Genomic DNA, 18,685 nt, shown 5'->3' on the forward strand with positions numbered 1-18,685 from the left:
TTTATTTGTTTGTTTATTGTTGTTGTTAGCATATAAGCGCTTCAAATAAAGCAACAACCATGGTCGTCTGTAAAGCAGCACTGGACCTTTGATGACAGAATACTAGAAACCCGTCTTAAATAATTTTTTTTAACTTTAGCTGACAGGAAAGGCTAAATCTGAGGCCTTTTAAAAGTGAACAAAAGCACCAGTATAAGAAGGTAGAGGCTGAGATTTATAAAATCATGAATTGTGAGGAGAAAAAAAGTAAAGAGGCTGCAAGCTTACTCTTGGCTTTAATAGTATGACTCAGAGTTGCCTGATAAAATAGATAGGCAATAGATTTAGGATCAGGAGGGGGAAAGAAACTGCAAAGAACAGATGGAATTTGGTGCTGTGAGATGCAAGGACTTTGATGCTTTTCATAGAATCATACAGTTGGAAGGGACCTTCAGGGTCATTTAGTCCAACCCCCTGCACAATGGAGGAACTCATAACTACCTGCCCACACACAGGGCATGTGGGATTAGTCAAATGCATGTAGGATAAATCTATTAACAGCTGTTAGCTATGATACCTAAATGGCCCTTCTGTATTCAGTGACAGTGCCCATCATGTGTTTATGTTCATTTTATTAAATAAACAATGTATGTTATTGTATATTATAATATTGCTGTAATTCCCTGTTACATTCAAACATAGTGCCTACTACCCTCTGTAACTCTTTCTCTCAGCTTCAGGATACACATTGGTTAGGACATCACATTTGCCACCCTTAGAATCATAGAAATGGAAGGGGCCATACGGGCCATCTAGTCCAGCCCCCCTGCTCAATGCAGGATCAGCCTAAAGCATCCATTATAAGTATCTGTCCAGCCACTACTTAAAGAAAGAGAGAATCTTGACCATTTCCCCTCTCAGGTCCTCTCTCTTTCATTCAAGAGACATCTAGGGATGGACATGAACTGCAGTTTGGGTTCAGTTCACAGTTTGTGGCTGAACCACCAACGTACATGAACGAATATGACAGTTCTCAAAGCAAGCTGGATGATTAGAGGAGTCTTTTTCCTCCTAAGAAGCCTTCAGCTCCTCTCTTAAAAGACTAGGCCAGGCCACTGAGTCTGACTTCAGGGTCAAACAGGTCACAGAGGCTGTGCAGAAGGGACCTTTGAGGCAGCTGCAAACCTCAGCGATTTCTCACGTGCCAAAAAGAATACGGGGGTCTTCAGTAGCCACTTATCTCAGGCTTCCTTTTAATTGGCCCTGACATCAGAGATTACCTGCCTGCAAAGAAAACATGACGTGAGGAAACGTTTGGAAACAGAGCGCTATTCACGTTACCTCGGGCACAGCAATACTGCTCCACTTTCTAGTAAAAAGGTCTCAGTATGAACTACTGCTTCCAAAAAAAAGGTGGTGGTGGGGGGGGGCAAGAGTGTGGTCTCAAATGGAATTAAACTGGCAAAATAAACGAGGTAATGTCAGAACTGCTTAAAACAGCTACTGGGCTTTACCCACTAAGTTGCCCACATGACATCATCGGCAGCCAATGGGGAGCCTTTGCGCGGCTCCTGCATTCCAAGGCCATTTCATAATCCAAGCACACCGCACAGCTCCCCAAAGCAAACATTGACCTTAGGTAGAATTGCTTGAAAGAAAATTTCATTTGGAAACGCTCAGCTCGGATTCGCATGGCAATACTTTTTTAAGACGTTGTTTTAAGTGACCCCTCCAAATCCAGATTTTGGCCCCGTTGGTTGCAGCTTCTAAAATGGGGCCAACTTGTTTTTTTTAATGTTCTCTCTCTCTTTTGCTGCACAGTGGAAAACAGCCACAAAAATAAGCCATCCAGGTTGCCCTTGTTAAAAAGAAGAGGAAAACGCAAGGTTTCCTGTTTTCCTATGAAAGACCGGGGGGGGGGGGTGTCACTGGATAAGCCGTCATGTGCTGATTTCAACACTGGCAAATTTGTATTCATTTGAAACAGAGCGCCTGTGGACTTGAAGAGTTCTCCGAGGCTCGTGGCAAAATAGATTCTCTGTACAGTTTCCTTTGCTTCTAACATGTTTCTCTCCCCCACCCTTTTTTTTTTTTTTTTGCTTATTTCTTCCTTTGCCCTACCCCTTAGGGTTTGGTGCCAAAACATATTCCGGTCCACTCTGATTTATCAAGAGCTGGTGACTGGGAGATGTATTTGACCATTTATGCGCAAAACCTGCGCAGTTAAAACTGCCTGACAAGAGCTTCAGATACACCCAGTCCATTCCCACCGTACCACAGAAAAGGATATTCATGAGGCAATTTCTAAGAAGAACATTGTTCATTCCTTTAAGGCTATACGCGGTTTGGGCCTGGTGTATTTGAGAGACTGCCTCCGTGCTTATGCCCCCAAAAGAGCCTTACGCTCTGCCACCTCCAACTGGCTGCGGATCCTTGGCCCCCGAGAAGCACGTCGGGCCTCAACAAGGACCAGAGTCTTCTCGGTCCTGGCCCCCACCTGTTGGAACGAGCTCCCTGAGGAGATCAGGGCCCTGCCCGACCTTCCACAGTTCCGCAGGGCCTGCAAGAGGGAGCTCCCCCACCAGGCATTCGCTTGAGGCCGACCGACTCAGACCAACTGCTGGTCCCCCCCTCAGACACCCTGCCATGACTAAACAATTTGATCTCCCCAGCAATGTTGTTATTCATGTTGTGTTGTAATTGTTATTGTTAAATTGTGATGTTCTACTGAAAATTATATAATGTTATAGAATAGATTGTTATAATGTTCCATGTACATTTATGTAATGTTCCATGTAAACTGCCGTAAAGAATGGACGGCATAAAAATCCAGATAGACAGACGGACAGACGGACAGACAGATAGATGCACTGTCCTTCAGAAGGGTTTTTTTTAGGGGAGAGGGGCTAGCCTGCCAGGGGCTAGCATGTGTGTAACAGGCCACTGTCAAGAAATGTTACATTATAAACGGGAAGTACAAACCTTTCATATTATCTTTTTATATTTATCTAGGTCAGCCTTTCTCAACTTTTGTATGGCTGAGAAACCACAGAAACATGCTTCAGGCTTGGAGAAACCCCGTTCATGCAGAATATGGTTGGGAAGCAGAGCTGTGGGACACACCAATTGTTACAATTGAAGAAGTGGCCCCTTTACCGAAGAGCTATTGCCAGAGTGATATGCTTTACCTTTATAATTGAAATGAATACTGGGGATGTTAAATCTTTATATTAAGAGTATAATTGCAACCACTGAAGACGTAACAGAAAGCGGGGTTGAATACCTAGGACCCCGGTCTGTACGCAAAAACATTTAAATAACGTAGGACTTCATTTAATACATTTCAAGAAGTTACCACTCTTTGCCTATTGGTTTTGTTTGCTTCGGGGTCTAATTTTAACACGCAGAATAATTACACTACATATATTGAAGCAATGATTCAGATTTTAATTTATTACAGTGCTAAGGATGCCAAGCCTTTGACTGTGTGGAGCACAACAAATTGTGGCAAGTTCTTAAAGAGATGGGAATACCAGAGCATCTTATTTGTCTCTTGAGAAACCTATATGCAGGTCAAGAAGCAACAGTAAGAACCGGCCATGGAATCACCACTGATTGGTTCAAAATTGAGAAAGGAATTCGGCAAGGCTGTATACTGTCGCCTTGCCTATTTAACTTGTATGCGGAGCACATCATGAGAAAGGCGGGGTTAGATGAGTCACAAATTGGGATCAAGATTGCAAGGAGAAATATCAACAACCTCAGATATGCAGATGATACCACTCTAATGGCAGAAAGTGAAGAGGAACTAAAGAGCCTGTTGATGCGGGTGAAGGAGGAGAGTGCAAAAGTTGGCTTGAAACTCAGCATCAAGAAAACAAAGATCATGGCATCCGGCCCTCTCAATTCCTGGCAAATAGATGGGGAAGAAATGGAGATAGTGACAGATTTTATTTTCCTGGGCTCCAAGATCACTGCAGATGGGGACTGCAGCAAAGAAATTAAAAGACACTTGCTCCTGGGGAGGAAAGCTATGGCAAATCTAGACATCACCCTGCCAACTAAAGTGCATTTAGTCAAGGCTATGGTATTCCCAGTTGCAATGTATGGCTGTGAAAGTTGGACGATAAGGAAGGCCGAGCATCAAAGAATTGAGGCTTTTGAACTCTGGTGCTGGAGAAGACTCTTGCGAGTCCCTTGGACTGCAAGGTGAACAAACTGGTCAATCCTAGAGGAGATCAGCCCTGACTGCTCCTTAGAAGGCCAGATCCTGAAGATGAAACTCAAATACTTTGGCCACCTCATGAGAAGGAAGGACTCCCTGGAGAAGAGCCTAATGCTGGGAGTGATTGAGGGCAAAAGAAGAAGGGGGCAACAGAGAACGAGGTGGCTGGATGGAGTCACTGAAGCAGTCGGTGTGAGCTTAAATGGACTCCGGGGAATGGTAGAGGACAGGAAGGCCTGGAGGATCATTGTCCATGGGGTCGCGATGGGTCGGACACGACTTCGCACCTAACAACAACAAAGGATGCCAGGTCCCTCCGGCAACTGACAGGGGATGGGGGACATACCTGGAGAAAGGGCAGACCCATGACTCATTGCTGGTGTCACAAAGGAAGTGATGTCATCACACCAGTGATGTCCAGGAGATACTCTGGTATTTGGGGAAACCTTTATGGTAGAACCAATTTCTACCATAGAAGTTTTCCCAAAATACCAGAGCATCGCCTGGACGTCACTGGTATATTGATATCACTTTCTGTGTGACTCCAGCAGGGAGGCCTGGGCCTTCCTCTTTCTTCAAGTAAGTCCCCCTGCTGTCCAGCTGATTGTTGCCTGGATTGCAAGGTCTGTGAGCATGGAACCCCCATCTCCACTGGGGGATTTCTCAACCCGACACAGTGTACTATCCGTATTAGCAACTGTCGTATATTTTAGCTAGCAAAATTATTATGTTAAAAATTAATATAACGGTTCAGATTTTAATGAGTTAAAGTACTTGTGTTCTCCTTTATAAAAACATAGAAAAACACTGAGTTCTTTTTAGACTCCGTCACCAATTCTCTTATAAGGAGTTGCAAACACTGCCACTGTGGTCACATTTCACAGCAATTTTATATTTTATACCCCTTTATATTTTCACTTGCAGTTCCTGCTCGTAAATGTTCCATTTCATATTCCAGCATACATGGAGAGCATTTACACCTCTTAATTTTGATTCTCCTAAACGCCCTCTAATTAAATCCAAAACTCTTAAGAAGTATCCATCACACACAGACTCTAATGAGCAAGCATATAAGCACAAATAAGGAAGACCGTGAACATCTGACTTTATAAAGCCCCTGACTTTATAGATAGACACTTAATTCTGATTCCTAAGAAACCAATTGTTATTTATGTATTTATCTATGTGATTTATTTCCCGCCACTCCCAACAATGGCTCGTGGCGGGTTACAAAGTCCTCGATAAAAACCCAATAAAACCCCCATTAAAAGGATGTTCAAATACAGCAAAACACAGTGAACAAGGCAATAAAAACAACTCTATCCCCGTGCCAGTAACCCAGTAGCCTACTACAGGGGAAGGGAGGTGGAGGGCCCTCACTGGCAAAACAACCCAGGTGCTAAAACAAGCCTAGGGGAGGGCGTGGCTTCTGGGGGGGTGCTCCACAGCCGGCCCAATCTGGGTTGGCCCGTGGGTAGACTCCCGGATGGGTCCCGGATACCACTCCGCCCACAGTGGTTCTTCCAAAATATATAATGGTTAAGAGTATAATGGTTAAGGATAACCAACCACAAATCTTTGGAGAGTGATGGGCTAAAAATGTAATTAATAAATAAAGGCCAACCAGTTCCTCTGGAGAGATGCACAACTGTTAGAATATGCAAGACCTGCAGTGTGCATGATTGAGCAGAATATAAAGGGTGTCCTGCAGGGGTCATCAAAGGAGATGTGCATTTATCATTGATAGGATAGAAACTTCATGATGATGAGATTATCAAATTATTGCACCCAGTGTCCTGACTGGCTCAACAGGAAACTGCTTTTTGACTACATTTCCTCCCTGCTTGCCTCCAGAACAGCTGCAGAACAGAATGACTGCAGAGAACAAGTTAATTAGGTCTTTATCTCTGTCTTCCTCTTCCAAATAAAACTATTGTAATCTTTAAGCATCCTGGTGCTCCTCCCTCTTGGTATATTCATATTTTTGGAATTGCAATCAGCAACTAATGTGGTAAAGTCAGCCTTTAAGGGCTGTTGTTAAGCAGTTTAAGCAGCTGTGTGCTCACTAGTGACATTAAGTGGTCACAGCTGAGATTGCAATGGAAAACCCTCAAGTACATGTCCGGGGGATTCCTTTCTTTAAGGTGGGTTCCCCACCATTTCTTCTGGAAGGCCCATTATGCACGGCCGCCAAAACAGCGATTTCGGGTCACATGAAAAACGCGGAGGGGGAAGAAGCAAAGCAAACCGCTTATGCACGGGACGGGACGCAACGGTGGCAAAACCCAGAGTAACCGATTATGCACAAGGCGACCCCGGCGCCACTTCTGGTTGCGCGGCGCCACTTCTGGTTGCGCTCCGGTCACCCGGAAGCTGCACTTTCTTCCTCGTTTCGCTAATGCGGCTTTTTCGGCTGTATGCACCGAATCTGCAGCCGGTTGCAGCCAGCACCGTGCGTTATCGGTGATTTTAGTCACCGCCATTCCACCCCGAATGTGCGCTATTCCCCCCATGCATAATGAGCTGAAGAGGAGCTCAGTGTGTGTGCTGTGAAGCAAGGAGCAGCATTCTTCATTAAAGTCCTCTGCTGATGTGTGTGATGTAGTCTGCCTGCAGCCTAGTCATAGAGGCTTGAAATGTGCCGCTTAGGTAACTACTTTTTAAGCTTTTGTACTCTGCATCAGTAAGGAGACTGAAGCAGATGAATATGATATATTTCTGTAAATAACCATCCAGTAAAGATTCTTTTTTTTAAAAAAAACTCAAAGTTCTGTGAGTCTGAATCTGTGCCTCATCCATAATGGGAACTAACAACTACATACTTTCAAAACACTATGTTACTCTGCAGCTCTAGTTTTCTGGAAGAACCTAGGACTGAGTATAATCCAAAAGTGCCAACATAATCTCTACCCACAACAACAGGGCATAGAGGCCAATAATGATTGCCTCTGAAATAAGATTAATAGATGATGGAAGATGGAAAGATGGATGGGTGGGTGGTTGGGTGGGTGGGTGGGAGGATGGATGGATGGATGGAGGGGAGGGAGGGAGGGAGGAATGGCAGGCAAATGTGGAGGTTTCCCTTTATAACCATATCTAGCAGCCACTGATAGACTTGTCCTCCATGAAATCTATAAAAAAATATCAGTTACATGCAGTCCTGGTTTGGAATTTTGTGGGGTATGGTCTCAAATCACTTACACTTATTTTTCAAAATGTTGCACACTGCTTACTTGTTTGAGCAAGCCTAAGTTGAATCCTGCACGAAGCTTCTTCGGAGTTTTCCTTTAGCTGTCTATGGTTTTTCACCTCCTCCAGCCATCATGCAAACCCCACCCTGTGGCGATTGGCTGAAGATGGGGGAGGAATGGAGACTATGCCGCTTTCTTGCGTTTTATGCTTGTTAAAGAGTTTTGATCAGTTTTATTGGGATTTTTATCTGTTTTATGTAACTTGCTACAAGTCAATGGGAAGTGGTGGGATAGAAATCGAAAGAATAAATAAATACAAATAAAATTATCTTGCACAATTTTTTCAGCAAGGGTATGAACATCATAAAACCAAGCTGTGACACATTCCACACCCACATGCCCTTAAAAGTTGAAGGACAAATGTCCTCCGTGGAAAACAGGAAAATGATAAAAGCTGTATTGAGCCCCCACTAGAAAGAAAAGCAGGGTATAAATGAAAGAAATAAAATCAACGCAGGACACAATGTTGCATAATCTCCCCTTTCTCTTTTCTTAGAAATGCTTTGCATTTATACTGGCTTGTTTTCAAGGCTGCATATCTAGAGGGGGCATCCCCCCCCCCCCACACACACATACACACTTTTAAAAAAAGATTAGATTCCCAAGACACATCGAAATAACAGTTAATCCATCATGGTTGGAAGTCAGTCTGACAAGAAAACATTTACTTTGCTCTGGTTTTCTGACCACTTTTATCAAAACGGGGGCGGGGAGAACTTCTCTCATCTCGGTGCCATTCAGAACCATTTACTGGACAGATGGTCTAAATTTGAGAGTTTTATAAACTTAATGAGAATGGAAAAAATGCACATATGGGTGCAATATCGTCTGGGGCGTTTTCCACCAAATGCAAGTAGCGCTCTGCAAGGGAAGGGACGTTCACGCTGGAAGGTCTTGGAGTCAGAGCAATTGTTTGATGTGAAAGCAAGAAAGGTTGAAGGCAAAAGGGGAAGGGAGGCGTTCTTCGCTTCCACAAGGAGACCTGGGGATTACGACAAACCTATTAACATCCCTAGCAAATAATCACTGCAAAGGGATCACCATGTTAGTCTGATGTGGCAAAAATAATTAAAAATCTAGTGTAGGGCTAACAGCTTCAAGTTAGGAAATTTCTGGAGAATGGGGGGGTGAAACCTGTAGAGCAGGAATTCCCAACCAGGGGTCTGTGGGACCCTATGGGTCTGCAAGAACACCAGAGGGGTTCTGAGCAGACCTGTTCAGAGGAAGTCTCGTGTTATTCAGTGGAGCTTACTCCCAGTAAATGGTTCTTAAGACAGCAGTCCAAACTCTCTTTGTAGGACAAACTGTGGCCTTGGTCTGGATAGCCCATGTTAGCCAATGTCAGATCTCAGCAACTAAGCAGGGTCACCTCTGGTGAGTACTTGGATGGGAGATCACCCAAGATGTCCAGGGCTGTCATACAGAGTTAGGCAATGGCAGACCCCCTTGGAACATCTCTTGCCTTGATAACTCTACAGCAGCCTTTCTCAACTTTTTTACTATTGATATCCCCCCGAAACATTCTTCAGGTTTTGAGAAACCTCAGAAGTGGCTCAATTGTGCAGAATATGAAGCAGAGCTGTGTACATGCTCCTCTCCCTCCCCTCTCCAGGCCCATCATTGGCCATTTGGGGAGGGTGGGTGGGTCAACATGACCATATATGGTCATATCACCTGAGAAATGTTTAACAAATTTTGAAAAATATATTAAAACTTAACTCTCACCTGTTTGGGAAAACCCTTCCAGGGCTGTCAAGAAGCCAAAGGGATTCATGAAACCCTGCAACCTGCTGGCAAAACCCAAAACCAAAAAAAATGTGAGCTGATAATCCAGCAGGGCAGGTTTCTTGCTGGAGGAAACTCAAGTTGAACCAGTCTTGCCACTAGAAAGTCACATGGCAGGCTAGGATTTAATCATCTCTGGATACAGCTGTGGCCCAGAAATTTCCTTCTTCTGTATTGTAATTACTAAAATTAAATAGTTCAACAAGATCTTCCACTGAAGGTCCTGGGCAGTGTACTAGCTGTACTCCATAAATGTCTGACAACTGTTTATGCTGGCAGCAAATGACCTCCATCCAAAAATGTCAAATTATTATAATTAGATCTTATGTGGATATTTCCTAAACCTTTTGTTGGATGCTCCGGATATAAAAGGCAGGCAGTAAAATTCACAGATGTGGACTTGCAGATCTTGCGATGAGCCTCTTTCCCCTTGATCTCCGCTGGTAAAATTCACTAATAAATGTGTACAGATGGAAGGTCTATTTGTTGTCCTGTCAAGGCGAGTTGTGTGGAACAAAGCAACCAGGAAAAGAAACTAATGATGTGTCCTTTCTTCTGCCAAGATGCACTTACTGAAATTACTGCGACATTTAAGGAACAAAACGATGCAACATTTCTTTTTAAACTTTTATGGTTTTGTCCAAAGCGGGTTTTACAAGTTCAGCTCAAATTCCCAAGGTATCACTTGACTTTTGCAGATCTCTGCACTTGCAGTGATATTACTTTGTATGGTACGAGGGCTGGAAATGGAGACTAGCTATTTACATAAAGACTATAAACGTGCGGTTGGTGTCTGATATTTTCCACATGCAGTGGGAACTTTTATGCTCTCTAAGAAAAGCTTCCATACCCATTGCAAGAAGAATTCCACAATCTCTTGTGTCATTTTGAAGAACTTAACAAGGATGGGAAGTGGGGAGAGAAACGAACGTAATTCCTTGTAATTAATCCACACAGTATTCCAAACAATTGATAAAAGAACCCTCGGGCTATTTTCTTGCTCGTAATATTTACCTCTGGATTCATGTTTGGAAACAAGCTCTCAGACTTTCAGTAAAGCTGTTAGATACCTGTTGCTGGAATCTAGGGATCCCAGTCCAGCAATGAAATCTAGGGATCTCCTGGAAATACCGGGCATCTCCAGACTAAAGAGATCAGTTCCCCTGGATAAAATGGCGGCTTCGGAGAATGGGTTTAATAGCATTATACAGCACTGAGGTCCCTCCCACCCCAAATCCCACCCACTCCTGGTTCCACCACCAACATCTCTAGGGGCATTTTCACACATTCCAAAAAATAGTGCTATGCCAGCTGAATGTTGTAGTGCTAAATATTATCATGCCTCTGGCCATTCCTCACCTTCTTGCCATCTCGCTGTAGTCTATTACTTTTTTGCATTTCTTACCCTCCACAAGTGCTGCTGGAAATGGCGGAAGAGAGCAATGTGGTTTATCTGTGACTCTCTTGCCTGTCAATCAAGCCAGGCAGCCAATCCCCTTTCTCCTTTTTTAATGGTCCCATGATGCCTGCCAATGTTTTAAATTAATAGTTCTCTGTTGAAACACCTATGCATCTAATCATAGATGGTGATTCAAGGACAAGTCATAGATGCACATTGCTTTTTATAATGCCATCCCTTATGGAATCATGAGTCCTGAATCTTTAAAAAATTAATCTCATTCCTGAGTTTGGAGGGGGGACTTTAGAGAGGCATGCTTTGTGTAACAACTTTGGGAAAAATTATTTTTGACTTTGCCTGCACACTTGTACACCTATTCATTGCTCCAGACAGTTTGCTTAAAAAAAATAATCCTGTCTCCGGAAGAAGGGTGAGGGAGGTGGGTGCGAGTGGGAGACATTGAGGAGGCAGAGATAGTGCTTCTTTGCCTCCATACATTTCTTTGGTGTGTAGTCTGCTGGTTGTCCGCTGGGGGAAAGCGCTTTTTAGGTTGGTGAATACACTTTTTGGAATTCACCAATCTGTGCTTTAAAATGGCAGATTTGGTGTGAAGTTTGCTGGCCGGACATGGGGAGTTGGCGACGTCATGTGGAGTACCCAGGATATAGTGTCTTTGGAGGGTAAGTATCATGCTAAATTTATGGTGTGCTGAATGGCTCCAGGTAGTTCCCAACCCAGAGTTGGCAACCCTAGTAGAATCACAGATCTTGATTGGTGATTATTTAATGTAACCAATTACCAGACTTCAGTTTGGGACAAGAAGACAGAATCTTGCCTTAATCACATAGTTGTAATGGGGGGGTGTAAAATACCCCCCGAAAGCTACAGGAAGAGAGTAGGATTGGCCAAATTGTGACTCTCCAGATGTCCATGGACTACAATTTCCATGAGCCCCTGCCGGCACCATCCCATTCTATTGGGAGTGTCTGAGTGAATGAGATCAAGAAGCCTTCAACCTTGATGAGTCTGCAGGCACAACTGGAATGCTAAGAGTAGTGGGTGCCTTGGTAAAATGGCGGCTCCAAGGATAGCCATAGTTAAGATGAACATTCTTCCACGTTTGAACTTTCTATTCCAAACTTTCTATTCCATTCGAGCTGAAAGAGAAGATTTTGGATAAGAGGCAAAGCCATATTAATGAATTCATATGGAATAACAAAAGACCATAAATTGCCTTTAAAGTACTACAAGAGGAAGAATGGGCGTGCCTAACATTAACTTATATTATCAATGGGCAGTTCTGACTCTGGACATCTGGACAGCTGTGTCTATCTACCTTTTGTATTTTCTACCTTTTGTATTCTCTATATTTTAAGATGTTTTAATTCCTGGTTTTAATGGATGTTTCTTATGCTGGTCTATGACCGTAATAAAACTGTATGTATATATGTATGACTTGGATTACAGATTGAATCAAAAGTCTGGGCAAGAAGATGGTAAAAAAGGCTCGGCACAATATTTGTACAAAAAGGCTCGGCACAAGAGTTGCATGGGCTAATGTGGCCACACGAAAAAGAACAAAGGTCAAGGGTAGGGTTGAGTGCTTAGGCGCCCAAAGCAGCCGGTCACTCTTGACTCAGCCAGTGCCACCCCAAGGGGGCAGAGGGAAAGCGTGGGTGTCGGTGTGCTGTTAGGCGCACACACCACAGTTGCTCCGACATCCGCGCCTCCTCTCCCCCCCCCCCATGGCGTGGCACTGGCTGCGTCGGGAGCAACCGGCCGCTTCGGGCGCCAAAGCTCCCAACCATAAAGGGCTGGTCAACTGCAACTATAGAGAAACAGCTTTTTGACAATCTCAAATAAGTCCAAGAAAAGAATAAGCCCAACTGTATCTCCACTCAAAGCTATTTTGGAAAGAAGGCTAAAAGACAGAACCGTGAAATTTTTTCGCATTCAAGGTTCAGTGGACGACGGACGGGAAATGAAAACTGGGAAACAATCTAACAAGAAGGGAAAACAGTGGACTGGTTCACATATATGAAATGGGTGTCGAAGATGAAAGGAGAGCTGAAAGATTCTCACGGAAAACTCGGAGAACAATCTGAATTCGAAAAACTGATCATGCAAGATAAGCCACATCTTTGGGGCAGAATATATAAACTTCTTCTTACACATGAAACTGAGGCCAAACAAGTTAAAAAGTGCATGGTGAAATAGATGCAAAACCTTGGTGAGCCAATCATGATAGAAGATTGGGAAGACCTATGGTACAAAACCGTCAGATGAACCAAATGCCAGGCCTTGCAAGAAAACTGGTATAAAATGTTCTTTTTCAGATGGCATCTAACCCCCAAGTTTATAAGTAAAACGTCCAACCAAACTGATGGTAAATGTTGGAAATGTCACGAGACGAATGGATCTTTTTTTCACATGTGGTGGAATTGTAAGCAAGTTTAAAAATTCTGGATAAAAGCACGTGACGAACTACAAACCTTATTTAAATGTAAATTTGCCTTTGAACCAAAATGTATGCTGTTGAGTGTTTTTCCTGCAGGTCTTCCTAAAGAAGGTGCGGAATTCTACTTCCATGCTATGCCGGCAGCAAGACTCATTATAGCTTCCGGATGTCAACAACAGCATGAACCGCAGATGGACCTATGGTGTGAGACGCTTAAGAGAACTTGTCGTGACGGCAAAGTTAACAAATATGGTAAACCAAAGACTACTTTCTGTTCTTTTCCTGTAACTTCTATATATTAAAAAAAATTAAAAGGTCAAAGAGTAAACACTGGAAAGTCACAAGCCAAACACCCTCCTAGTACAAAGGTAGGTACTTCAGAGTGGGCACTCACTGCAGACTCCTGCTGTAGGATACAGAATCACAGAGTTGGAAGGGACCATGCAGGACCTCTAGTCCAGGGGTAGTCAAACTGCGGCCCTCCAGATGTCCATGGACTACAATTCCCAGGAGCCCCTGCCAGCGAATGCTGGCAGGGGCTTCTGGGAATTGTAGTCCGTGGACATCTGGAGGGCCGCAGTTTGACTACCCCTGCTCTAGTCCAACCCCCTGCTCAATGTAGGATCAGACTAATGCATCCAGGATAAGGATCTGCCCAGACGCTGATGATGGTGGTGGAAAGACCAAGACTATTTCCACACTGGGAGCTTTGCTCCCCCGGCTCCCATGTGGGAGCACAAATGGGAGGCAGACGAGGTGCATGGGCCAAATGCCCCCCCCCTTGCAGGAGCAGGAAGAGGCGGGGCAACCTGCCCTGGTTTAAACTCTGGTCTGTAACTCGGTGGAGCCTCTGGTGCAGAAAAGGTCCACGTCACAGCTAACTTAAGGAGACCCCATATGGTTTTCAGGAAAAGAGACATTTATAGGTGGTTTGCCATTGCCTGCCTCTGCATCGCAGCCCTGGTAAATCACAGAGGTCTCCCAGGGCTGACCCTGCTTAGCTTCCGATGTCTGATGGGATTAGGCCAGCTTGGCCTATCCAAGTTAGGGCAGTCTAGGATATGATGATGATGATGTTATCCATTCAGTCATGTCCGACCCTCGGCGATTCTATAGGAAAGTCTTCACCATGCGCCCCTGTCTCTGACTGCTTCTTTTAGTTGGTTCGTGGTCATCCCTGTGTTGGCTTTGATCATGTCGAGCCAGCAGATCCTTTGGCGACCACGTTTCCTTTTGCCGCTGACCATGCTGAGCATTAATGATTTTTCTAACGAGTCCGATCGCATGATGTGTCCAAAGTAAGTGAGCTTCAGCCGTAATATCTTCCCTTCTAATGACATAGTTGGTTTGCTCCCCTCTAAAACTATCTTGTTGGCTGTCCATGGTATTCGCAGCATTCGTCTCCGACACCATAATTCAAAGGCATCTAGTATAGGATATAGCTGCTGTCAAAAGAGAGAATTGGGTAGGAAATTATTTAGGTGAGCCAGCTCATGATGTAAGAGGTGCTCTCTCCTCCAAACCTGTTGCCCACTATTCATTCAATACAACAATGACATCTTTTCCAACTGGATTGGGTTCAGTGCCTTTAATAGCAACTAATAATGCTAAGATGAACCTCTTGTGGCGCAGGGTGGTAAGGCAGCCAACATGCTGTCTGAAGCTCTGACCATGAGGCTGGGAGTTCAATCCCAGCAGCCGGCTCAAGGTTGACTCAGCTTTCCATCCTTCTGAGGTCGGTAAAATGAGTACCCAGCTTGCTGGGGGGGGGGGGAACAGTAATGACTGGGGAAGGGAATGGCAAACCACCCTGTATTGAGTCTGCCAAGAAAACGCTGGAGGGCGTCACCCCAAGGGTCAGACATGACTCGGTGCTTGCACCTTATTACCTTAATAAAGCTAAACACATGAAAATTTAGCAAGCGATTCTTTTTCCTTCCTGTTCTTCTCTGTCAAGAAACAGCCACTGCCTGAGTTTCTGCACCGTGGGTTGCTATTAAATGCGCAGGAGCGGCTATTCCCCAGTGGTTTCTGCCCACTCTTGGGAAAGGGCTGTGGCTTTCAAAGACAGGAAGATGTCACTTCTGTCTTGTGAAACATGCGCTGTTTGTGAACATTCCATTGAGTGCTTGCAAGTGCCTCTTGAGCAGTTAAGAGTCAAGCATAGGAGTTCTCCCTCACTAAAACATAAAGATATATATGTGTACAATCAACTATGAAATACAAATTTATTAAATCAGCAACTATATATTAAAATGGCCCTTTAAAGGGGGGGTATTTATAGTAAACATAATCTTTACTTAGCCCAGTGACTCAAGCACAGTAAATACTAGTGAATTATTGCTGACTTATTCAGTTGGGCCTCCTTCCACTGGGTATATTCTCTTTTGGTACATACTCATGTTTACTGTGCTTGAGTCACTGCACTAAGAAAAGATCCTGTCTGTTATAAATAAGTTTGGCCATTTCTATACAACTCCCCAAGAGCTGTTTTAATGCCATTGTCATCTATTTGGTCCACATTTTGAAGGCTAGCATTTCCGCATCATATTTCTGAAATATCGGGGGAAAGATCCTGGTGGAATTTCCCATTCTATGCAAATTAAGCACACAGAAAAGTCCCAGAGAGTAGATTGGACAATATTATATTATTTTCATCTCTTCCCTTGGTATTTTACAGTCTCTTACTTGTATTCTTGTCCTCTGTCATTTCATATCTGTTCCCCCTTATGAAGTAGCTATTCAGCCCCACTTCTTGCCCTAATGCCCTAATCTATCATGTCCTGTTTCCTAGCCTTTTGTGTTTCGATGGGTGTTAACCTCACTTCCTGCCTGCCCAGCACTCCTATCTGTCCCACTTCCTGTCAATACTACCTATTCTTGCCCTTATGCCCTTTGAAGCAGCCATACTCCATTATTAGTCATTTTCTCAATTTTTGGTTCCTCCTTTCCCTCAAATCTCTGCCGTGATGCCCCTTCCAACAGCAAGCAACCTATACTTGAGCACATTCCTTTTCCATTAGCTCTTTGCCCGTTAGCTTCCCTACATCTTCATACCTTTCATTCTCCAAACTTTGCCCATGTAGCCCTTCCTGTCCATATTGAGGGTTCTTCCTTCAACCCATGAAGCTCAGAACGTCACCAACCTTGTAAGATTGGCCACCTTCATCAAGAGACTGAATGTTCATGAACATTCCATGACACCAACATCACTTCATCCAATACACGCGGCAGGCTTTATTACTAGAGGTGGTGACCATCACAAAGTTCCTCAGTTTACTTCCAGTGAATACCAAAGGCTGCCTCTCATATGAATGTTTTGTTAATATGTATTTCCATTTTGACCATACAGCCCTCCCAAAGCCGTGTTGGAATCAGCATGCACTGAAAAGTGTACAGAATAACAACAGCAAGGGGGAGGACAACCCAAAATGAGGTTGCAATTGGGCTTACTGAAGTAAAGACGCTTCCAGATTCCATGCCATTGGATTTTCCCCTGGAGAACTCCCTTAAGACCAGAGTTGTCCGTTCGTGGAGTATATTTAGTCTGCCCATTCTCCTTTGGTGTTTCTTTGATTTGGGGGGAGTAGAGCACATATCATCATTATGGAAATAGCTTGCAACACATTCTGGAGGCGCATAAAACGCATTCAAAGGTCCATCATGAGCGGTGCACAAATTGTAGGTGGATTATTTGGAAGGCTGCAGAACGGAATAGTTGACACAGCAGCTCTAGGAAACAACATTTGTCCCATCTGAAGATGACATCATTTGGAACAGGTGTAAAATAAAGTTGCCACTTCTCTCATACAAGGAGGAAAATCACTAGCTACTCTACCAGTGCAAAAGAAAGACACTCAGTAGATTTCCATATTAGTCATCAGTTGACTTGAAGCCTTGAGAAGGAATATTTCAGGACATTTCTGCCTTCCACTTTTTCAAGCCTTAGGGAAGAGTTATTGGATTGGGGTGGGGGGTTGGGGATGAATTTCTGATCTTTAGTCTACTTCATGAAGACTTCAGTATAAAAAGGACAATATGAATGGAGAGTGAAGAGGCAGATAGCGAACATAGATGCTGAGATCTCAAGGGTTTCGTGAAACCTTGTGGTTTCTTGATGACCCTGGAAGGGTTTTCTGAATGGGTGGTAGTTAGTTTTTTATATATATTTAACATTTGTTCAACATTTAGTGGGTGAAATGACCATACATGGACCTGTTGATCTACCCACCCCTCTCAAAATGGTCAGTGATGGGCCTGGAGAGGGTGGGAAAGGAGGAGGCAGGAGGGCATGTTCACAACTATGCTTCCCAACCATATTTTGCACATTCACTCCACTTTGGGGGTTTCTTGAAGGCTGCCCTAGAGGATACTCATTAAAATGATGACATGAACAAACAGCGGTATCCCATTCCTTCTCATACAGAACAACGAGGAGTGGGATTGAAAAAACTGAAATTGCTCACTGTACCTCTAGTCCAGGGGTAGTCAACCTGTGGTCCTCCAGATGTCCATGGACTACAATTCCCATGATCCCCTGCCAGCAAAGGCTGGCAAAGGCTCATGGGAATTGTAGTCCATGGACATCTGGAGGACCACAGGTGGACTATCCCTGCTCTAGTGCACCATCAATAGAAAGAGGAGATAGAAGATAGATGGTGTTCCCATAATTCATCACCCATTATGAGAGTCTTCTTGTAGGTTCTTCTTATGATTTCCAAAAAGTGATTGAACTTTTCAAGAAGAGGGGAATGGATCATGTCAGTTGACCCCGTCATGACTGCTAAAAACACCAGATATAAGAATAAGGGGCCTCCTCCAGGAGATAGTCAACCTTTCTCTCACAATGGGAGAATTCCCGGAGGGACTAAAAGCAGTGGTTGGCCCACTGCTGAAAAAACCATCTCTAGACCAGCGAGAGCTGGACAACAACCAGCCTGTTTCACACCTAGCGTTCCTGGGGAAAATGGTTGAAAGGGCTGTTGCGGACCAAATATGAGCATTCCTGGAGAAGCTTCATTCCTGGACCCATCCCAGTCAGGTTTCCTGCCTGGCCATAGGGTAGAAACAGGGCTAGTCACCCTGATGGATGACCTCCATCACCAGTTGGACTGAGGTAGGTCAACACTGTTTGTACTATTAGACCTTTCAGCAGTGTTCGACCATGAGATTCTAGCTCACCCCTTTACTGATGCCAGAATACGGGGGACAGCCCTTCAATGGCTAATCTCCTTTCTCCGAGGCTGCAGACAGAGGGTAGCAATAGGAGAGAGATCCTCAAGCTACCACCAACTTACATGCAGAGTCAAGGAGCAGTCCTGTCTCCAATCTTATTTAACATCTTCATGCGCCCTCTTGCCCAGCTGGTATGGAAGTTCGAGCTGGGATGTCACCAATATGCAGATGACAGCCAGCTGTTTTTCATGATGGATGACAACCCTGAGCCTCCCCCAGAAACATTAGCCAGCTGCCTGGAAGCAGTGATAAGGTGGCTCAAGCAGATTCATCTGAAGCTCAATCCTTCAAAAACAGAGGTCCTATGGCAAGGTAGGAAGTGTCCAAGTGAGGAAACATGTTTGCTCAATCTA

At 44.2% G+C, this 18,685-nt stretch overlaps 1 long non-coding RNA gene across 1 annotated transcript in view; it reads left to right on the plus strand.

Annotated features, from left to right (window-relative positions):
• LOC143821257 (uncharacterized) overlaps window positions 1-13,343 on the plus strand; it is a 30,325-nt gene extending 16,982 nt beyond the window's left edge. The window contains exons 2-3 of the long non-coding RNA XR_013225755.1: window positions 11,240-11,319; window positions 13,194-13,343. This is a non-coding gene — a long non-coding RNA (uncharacterized LOC143821257). The remainder of the gene's footprint in view (window positions 1-11,239; window positions 11,320-13,193) is intronic.
• The last annotated feature ends 5,342 nt before the right edge of the window (window positions 13,344-18,685 follow it).

Source organism: Paroedura picta, chromosome 1 (genome assembly GCF_049243985.1).
Source record: "Paroedura picta isolate Pp20150507F chromosome 1, Ppicta_v3.0, whole genome shotgun sequence".
Classification (NCBI taxonomy): Eukaryota; Metazoa; Chordata; class Lepidosauria; order Squamata; family Gekkonidae; genus Paroedura; species Paroedura picta.